Source organism: Schistocerca americana, chromosome 7 (assembly GCF_021461395.2).
Source record: "Schistocerca americana isolate TAMUIC-IGC-003095 chromosome 7, iqSchAmer2.1, whole genome shotgun sequence".
Lineage (NCBI taxonomy): Eukaryota > Metazoa > Arthropoda > Insecta > Orthoptera > Acrididae > Schistocerca > Schistocerca americana.
The window spans coordinates 52,378,326-52,386,916 of NC_060125.1; positions in this window are offsets into that span (position 1 = coordinate 52,378,326).

Here is an 8,591-nt window from a genome sequence, read left to right on the forward strand (position 1 = left end):
CTATCGGTTAAATTTCGCGTCAGTAGCACGTCACATTCGTGGTGTACGAATTTTAATGGCCAGTAGTGTAAGTCTGTGGAATGGTAGAGACTATGTACTGTAATTAGTGTTTCCACTTACTGAAAAAATAGTTCACAAAGTCGTCCATTTTCCAAACCGTTGGCGTCACTGCTTGGTGACGCTGCAGACCAATTTTCTTATTCCTCACAGACCGCTGTAAATGTTCTCCCCAGCCCTCTTCTCGTAACATGTAGAATTCCTGTTGTTTCGTGCGCAGATCAGCAGTTCAACATTCTTAAATTTTTATGTCACCCGCAGGATTTATAGCTACGTCGATGAACATAAACATTCTTAAACAAGAGTAATTTTGGATTGGTGTAGACTTCAGAGAGAGAGAGAGAGAACGTATATCTAGCTGCAAGCAGGCGTAGGGGTGGAGCATCAACTCAAATGAGACAGTAATGTTGAATAAATTAGAAACGTCCCCTTAGAAATATGGTACCGATGTGTAAAGTTGTGAAAGCAAATACCATATTAGCTAGGGCTCCGTGTCCTTGCCAAACACATGGTACACAAAGTAAGCGTGTACCCCCCTGAGGATTAATGTAATTATACCCTCAAGTGTTACAGATTACAGCAATGGAATGAAATGTATCATGGAAAACTTTCTTTGTAATTCAAAAATCTTGAAAAATAAATGGCTTAAGTACAAAATTAATCTCTCAAATGCGTGTCCTGTAGCTTTAAATGTGCATCTTGCTGTAGGATAATTCTGTGGAAGTGTCGTAGTTATCGTCCTCTGTAAGCAAAGTTCTGCTGAAGTCAATGTACTTACCTCATCATAAACGAAAGTGAAATGCTTTGCGTATAGATATCTTAGTTATTACGCTTATTGTGTGATGAAGTAAGTGTTGTTGTGCTACGGAATAGGCTGTCTCATTGTAGCTATACCACAAAGTTGCTACTAAAACATGTTTTCCTTTCCAGAAGAATTAAGAAAAACTGTGCAGAGATAAAACAGATACACCGCAAAAGCAACAATGTAAATTGTGTCACACATTAGTAGCGTCGTGATATAATCGTGTAGCTGTCAAATAAACTAACCACTGTGTCATCTGGTATCTCTCAGAAAGTACTTTAAATTCATAATGTATTTTCAAGTAAACCAAAATGTTGCATTAAAATCTCATTAGCAGTTCCGGTATATGTTCTAAGAATGTGAGCCTTATAGTTGTTACGTAATCGTGCAACTAACAAGCAAGAATGTTCACACACAATAACACTGTGTCGTCTGTTCACTATGACAATGCACTCGTAAATACTGTCTAAATACGTTCCCTAGGTTCTAGACTGGATAGTGAACTTCAAAACATTGTTGCATGTCAACAGTTTCTAAGTTTGACTAAGCATACTAGTAACGTGAAAAGTTTTATGGCAAAGACAAAGTCAAAAAGCAGATTATCTTTCAATAAACGGTTTTACATGTGAAATGTGGTGTAAACCTTTACTCATCCTAGTACGCAGAGTTTCAACTTCAATGCAATTATCATGTGGTATACGTCGGTAAAGAATACTGGAATTTTTCACAAGGTTAGCGTCTGTAATTTTTCCCTGAGCCAGCCGGCGCAAGCGGCTGCCTGCGGTGCGAGTCATTGTCTGTTTCTTTGTTGGCGCGCGTCGTTATTGGGATTTGGAGACCTAACTTCTACAAATTCACCTTGTCGAGAGTGCCCTACTCTGTTTGAATCCCGCCATTTCTGATAAAATTCAGGTCTGTCGTTATGATTATTCGTCTGTCGTCGTGTCAGTAGATTCCATAATCTATCTGAATCGTAACTGCGCGCTGAACTGTTGCGTCTGAAGTTATTCTGTCTCCCCTGATAATAATTGTTTTGGTTCCCATATTGTCTGTTTCTATGGTTATCTCTGTCATACTCATTACTACGGAAGTGCGATCTTGCTCTGTAACTATTATTCTGCCAACGGTTGTCATAAGGGTGGTGTCTGTTTTGGTCACGATTTGTGTTGTGAGAATTGCCCTGTCGTGTCCAGTTATTATTTCTTTCATTGCGGAATTGTGACGGATGTGACCTGCAATTGTTGTGCTCCTGTTTTCGCGTTACGCGATTGTCAGTGTCAATTTCCAATACTTGTAACAGTCCGTGAAAAGCTTCAATGTCGTCTTTGCAACGTCCTGCCAAAATAATATGTCGTAAATGTTCAGTCAATTTGGTTAAGCAAATGTGGATGACTTCTGGGGGGCTGTATGGGTTCGACAGGTACTGATTCTTGTGCAACATGTCTTCAAAATATTTCACAAGACTGGAAAATTCAGATTGTTCGAAATGTTTCATCATTATAATGCTATGTTTTACTCGGTCTTGTGTAGCTTGAGACCAATATGCTGAGAGGAAGGCATGATAAAATTCTCCTTCACTGTGACAATCGTGAATGACCGATCGCATTCTTACAGCTGGTTCATTCTCTAAGTAGCCACACATAAATTCTAATCTGTGCTGCAATGACCAGTTGGGAGGAAAACAATGAGAGAATTGATGAAGCCATGCTCGTGGATGAATGTCGTTGCCAGAATTCTTAAATGTTTTGAATTTACGTGTAGTAATGAACAGCTTATAGTCAAAATCATCGTGTCGGCGAGTAGCATATAGGTCATTGTTACGTCGTGTCGGCGGTTCCATCTCAAAATTCGGTACACCTTGCCAATTTCTTTCATAATTTCCGAAATGTCCTGTGTTATTATTTTGTGGTTGTTCCGTATTTCTATGTCCCTCTTCCCATACTGGAGTGCGAGTGTCCTCTGAAATATGTAATTCTTCTATTACTTGTGCCAACTGATCTTGTACTTCCCGGATTTCTCTTTTGTACTGTGTATTGATTTGATTTTGATTTTGTTTGAATTTTCTAATTTGTTCATACTCTTCAGTGTCCGTGAAGGCTACAGGTCTTATGTCATTCAGATCATCATCTACCTTTGTAGATAAGTTAGTGAACTGATCTGAAAGTTCGGCTACTTTATCCGATAGTGAAATTATTTCCTCTGTGTGTTTTTCTGAACCGAGTTTCAGAGTGTCCATTTGTGTTGAAATAGTATCTACTGTGTCCTTTAAGTTTTCCTGAGTTTTTGCAAGTTGCGTAACCGAATCGGTAGATGCAATTGAGTCAATTTTAGCTTCCAAGGTCTCATGATTTTCATGAACAATAGTTTGCAGTTCTATTATGGCTGCTTCGTGATTCTGTAATGCATTTTCATGACGCGAAAAAATAGGTTGAAAATGCTCACAAATTTGTGTTTTTACTTCATTACAGACTTTTTGACATTTCGATTCAATGTTATGTAACTCAGTAGTTAAATCTTCAAGTGTTTGTTCAAGTGTGGTGTCTAACTTATGAAGCTTTTGCTGTGTTTGTCTCTGATTTTGTTCCATTGTGTCTAACTTTTGCAGATTTTGTTCCATTGTGTCTAACTTTTGCAGATTTTTTCCGTTGTGTCTAACTGTTGCTGTGTTTGTCTCTGGTGTTGTTCCATTGTGTCTAACTTTTGAAGCTTTTGTCCCATTTGTTGTATTAATTGTAATAACAATGCACTGATGTCTGAAACCTGTTCCTCAGCGCTATTCGGCAATGCATTTGAACCAGCAATATTCGCATTTTGAAAAGCAGGAAATGTGTCTTGACTTATTTGAGAAAACGGCGAGGACGCAAAACCTGAATCTACAGTATTTGCAAGATTGTGCCCTGTCATTTCGGATTCCTGAGGCGAGCTGTTGCCGACCGATCGATCGATAATGCTTCCCTGTTCACTATTTGTTTCACTGTCTACGCCATTATTTGCCGCCCGCTCCATTTCCCGATGCACAGTTACCAAATTACTACTTTGAATGTCTGTTATTTCATTAGACAGTGGTGCTGATAAGCTACGCTCGTCGTCACCTATTGTTCTCAGTTTACTTTGGAGCCTAGTGTTACGTTTTTCACACGCCATAATTATCACAATATTTCACACGACAACACAGAAAAGCACAATTTGAAGAGCAAAATAAGGAAACACATTAACATAGCATTGAAAATAATATCTAGTTAATTGCAAGCGCAGCTGCGAAATACTTGGTGCAAATTTACATGCGTGCCACACCTGTTTTACTGTACAACAATGAAAGACTGCAACTACAAAGGAGATTCTCTCTACAATTTTACGCGCTAGCAATAAACAAAATCTACACTAATTACACAAACTACAAGAAAAAATCAGAAGATTCCAGTGAGGTATCCTCGGCTAAGGGTCGACATATGCAACGTCTCCTTAGAAAAATTATACATGACTGTGCTTAAACTGACACACAATATTTTTTTTTAGCGCAACGCAATCTGACTTTCAGTAATACCCTACAAGAGAATGGCCCTGACTAAATTAACCTATACGTTTCACTAATCACTTTCCTCACAAAAATCTTCGTTACTCGAACTACTGCAATACAGCGAGCGCCACGACTGCCAGCTAAATAAAAGATCCAAACTACGAAAGGCACTAACTACTGATAGGCATAGTTAGCAAATGAAAGATTTTGATAGAGAACAAACAATATATTCACCTCAATAGTGTTCAAAAGTCATAATGTATATAGCAGTTCATGACATCCAGTCTTACAAATTTCAAAATTTCGCCATCTCTCTCCCCACATCCACCACTGCTGGCGGCTCACCTCCAACTGCTCAACGTTACGCGCTGTTCACATCCAGCTGCCCAACACTACCATGGCAGACAACAATGTAAACTAGCCACAGACTGCACACAGCACATCCAGTGATTTTCATACAGAGCGCTATGTAACGTTGTCAGTATAAAAACCCAAACAGCCTACTTACAAACTGACTGAGACTTTGTTCAGTGAACGACATGACTGTCTAGTTGAAGCAATTTAGCGAACTACAGAACTAGAATGACTGTGCAGCTATCCCTGGAGCAATAATAAATGGCACAGTAGTGAAATCGTGGGAAAACTGAAAACAGGCGCTGGAACATGTGAACTCATTGCAAACGGCCTGTGGGTACCATAGACTTCACGTTGACTACACGAAGTTCCGGAATATTGTACGTGACTGAATGAAGCAAGGATGAAATGCGGTGGCAACGGGATTTCTAAATCTCTCTGACCTTGATGGAATTGAACTGGAGTTTTCCTGTATCTCCAGGTCTTTTCTAAGATTACCTCCTCCTCATGTGATTTTTGAACAGTGTATTGGCTATTACCGGGTGCAGAACACTATCTTCATTCCTTTCATTACTACTTCCGAGTGCACATGCTCCCCACGATTCGGTCTTCTATTCCATCCGTTATCACAATGTTCCAGTCTGTCATGAAATCATATTATGATTTTACCTTAGATACTGCGTTACTCGTTCACTTCCCTGTTACACTCTCTGTATATTGATCTTCTGCTTGTACCATCGACATGCACACCTCTTGTTTTTGCAGTTTCTTTGTTATTGACTATGCTGAGAATTACACAATCACTGAAGTGGTAAGTGACTCACCCTTTGTCTACCTTTCTATTCATGACAAGTTCTTCTCCCGTCAAACCATTTTGCGTCACTGCTGATGTTAGCTTATATTCATAAGACCAGAAATCGGTATCTACTTTGCATTGCACTTCACCGAACTGTACTGTATCTTTCTGGAGCCTTTACATTTCCATTTCTAAGATTCTCTAACTTCCCTTCTACATTCAGACTTTTGACAATTCACACTCTGACTCGCAGGAAGTCACTCTTCGTTAGTTCAATCTTTTTACCATGGTCACTTTACGTTTTTCCACACCTTCTCGGTGAACCGAACTAAGGAAAAATTGCGAACCATTTTCTCATGGAATTTATAAATTAAAGGCTACACGCCTGTGTTTTCACATTATGTGCTTTAATAAAGTGGTTTCCATTGCCTCAAGCATCCTCATACCGTTGATCATTGCTGAATCTTCTGCCTTTTAGAGGCGGTTTCCTACCCCAAGAAGAAGAGTGTGTCCCGAACCTCTACCCGGTCCTCTTCCTTCTTTGACAAGGCTGTTGGCAGAACTTAAGTAAATCTTATATCATAGGCACGCATTCAGTTGTAACAGCTGGTGAGTTAAATAGGTGACACTCTGGTGGCGCCTGTTTTCCATGAATCGAGATGCTCACCCCACACCCAGCGGAATGTGGCTTAATTAATCATGTAGCGCCACGCTACATATTTATTCATATTTTTATGCTCTAGTACCACTCCCTAAATGAATGGGTAACTGAGGTATTCTTTTCATAATTCGTACTACTATTTGCGAAATAGATATGTAATCCCACGGTCAAGATAAGAACTGAATTAGCTGTTCCCTTCGGTTTGAGAGAACCTGTGTTTTTTCCGTTTATTCGGCAGAGCAGCCTAGCAGATAGAGACGGTAAAGGGACACAAGCATTCCACCTTCACCACAGCCATAAACTTTTAGCTTTAAATGGTCAACAGGACGGATGCAGCATCCGCACTGGCACTTCCCTTGACTCGGGGCTGACCATGTTAACGCAACAGTAGGTAACTCGCCGTATGGCTAGAAAGTGTCCGTGGAAATGCGCGATGCCTACAAGGAGGAATGTCTCCTTCAGGTAAAGAAAGTGGTGGTTGGAAGTTTGCTATGGGGGCCACAAGACTGTTGGAAGTTTGCTGTGGAAACCACAAGGCACAGTATCTCAACGCCTATTGTGGAACGTGGCTAGAAAGACGGTTAGCTTCTGCGCCTGCCCCCATCTACAAAATAAGTCTCACTCCTGCTGAAGGTCTGTTGAAATCTTGAAGTTTCATTAGGGCGGTGGTCGTAATCTCGGAAAAAATAGGCTAGAGATTGGGCGGCGCTCGGAGTCATTACCGTCATTAGTGGATGAATAGGAGTTCTTCGAAAACAGTAGAATTTCTGTTTAGACACACTCTGACTGCTGCGTCCATGGATGATGGTCTTGCAGTACTTCGCGAGTCACACACGCGAAGATGAGTCCAGTCTGTTATTACTGCCATCCACAACAGCTGCACACGCAGCCGAGTAATGGAAGTTTATTTGGTGAGCTTCGGTAAGCAATGCTTTTCTGTAGAATACTTCAGAGAGTGTGGTACTTGTTCGCTGTGAGGAGTTTGTCGTTTCGGTTACTGATGACCGCACTTAGTTGTTTGTTAGGTGGGTGTGCTTTGCCTCTTTGAACGTTTTTTGGTCCTCCGAGTTCACTTTCCATCAGCCTTTCTTATATGCTCTTCAATTGTCCATTGACAATATTCATTACACAATCCTAAAATTGGTACCAGAACCGGAATTAAATACAACTGTTCTCTACGTTTTCATTCATTGTTATCTTTTTGAAGGATTTACCACCTGTAAGCACGTTAAGGGATGTAAATAGCAACTTTTATAACCATGCATTTTCATTTAATCGCTTGATGCCTCCATTAAGTGAAACGTGCTGTCGTGTAATGGTTGACCTGAGTATTTCATGTACGACTATTAACCTACTAAGGTGGACCTATCTCTTCACTCCATTTTCCGATCTCAGAGACTTTAATTTTGCATCTCAGGATTATGCCGACTCCAACCACAACCAATACACCACACACCTGGACACAGTGGAACATTATAATCCCCGTGGCTCATCTTGGACTATGTGTCAGCCACCCATGATGCTCCCTGCTGTTAAATGATGCTTTGTCATGTGACTGGCAATATCTGTGGGACAATATCACACAAACGGCCAGTACAAAGTATCAGAACATTCGGGTCATCAGTCACGCCCAAGCACAGCATGTTCTGTATTGAAAACATCGCCTTCTGATCAGCTCAGAGCCTTAGTATTAGTCAAAAGACTATTAGTATGTACAGCTAATGTACGAAGTGGTGGCGACCATTCCAGGTGGTGAAAGACGCCTATTGAAACATTTATTTACTAGTTTCTATTGGATGGAACAGTGGTTCATGTATACTGAAGTTCGACAGGGGTTGCTTCGGCATTGGAGGAATAAACAGGAAGCAAACAATGGAATTACGATTAATACTCACAACACAATTCCTTTCGTAACGAATGTAGATCGGGTTCGGGCGAGTGGTTCCCTGGTGGAGGTGAGAAGGAAGTACAGAAGATGTAGACAGACACCGGCTGACGAAGCACTTCACAGTTTTCTTGTTCTGCTGGCGCTGACGAACCCCAGTGGGTCTCGGCAGGGTACATGAAACTGTGGCGGAAATGACACGAAGAAGCTACACGTCTCGACGTTCCACCGATGCTTCGATGACCTGCCTGGCCTGATGTCCAGTACTAACGGTCGCAGGAACGGGTCTGTTGTGGCCTAGCAGCGGCCAGAGTCACGTTGGGCAGCATTCCTGAGGTCTCTTTGTTGTGGCAGAGCCGGGGCAGCGACGGAAGGCGGACTGTGGCGTTGCGCCGAGCCGGTGAATTACTGCGATTGGCCTGCTTCCAGCTCCAAAATCATCTGACTAGCCCTGTGCTCATCCAGTTTATCATTACTCAGCTGGGGATAAACAATTATTTTAGTATCAGTTATAATCTT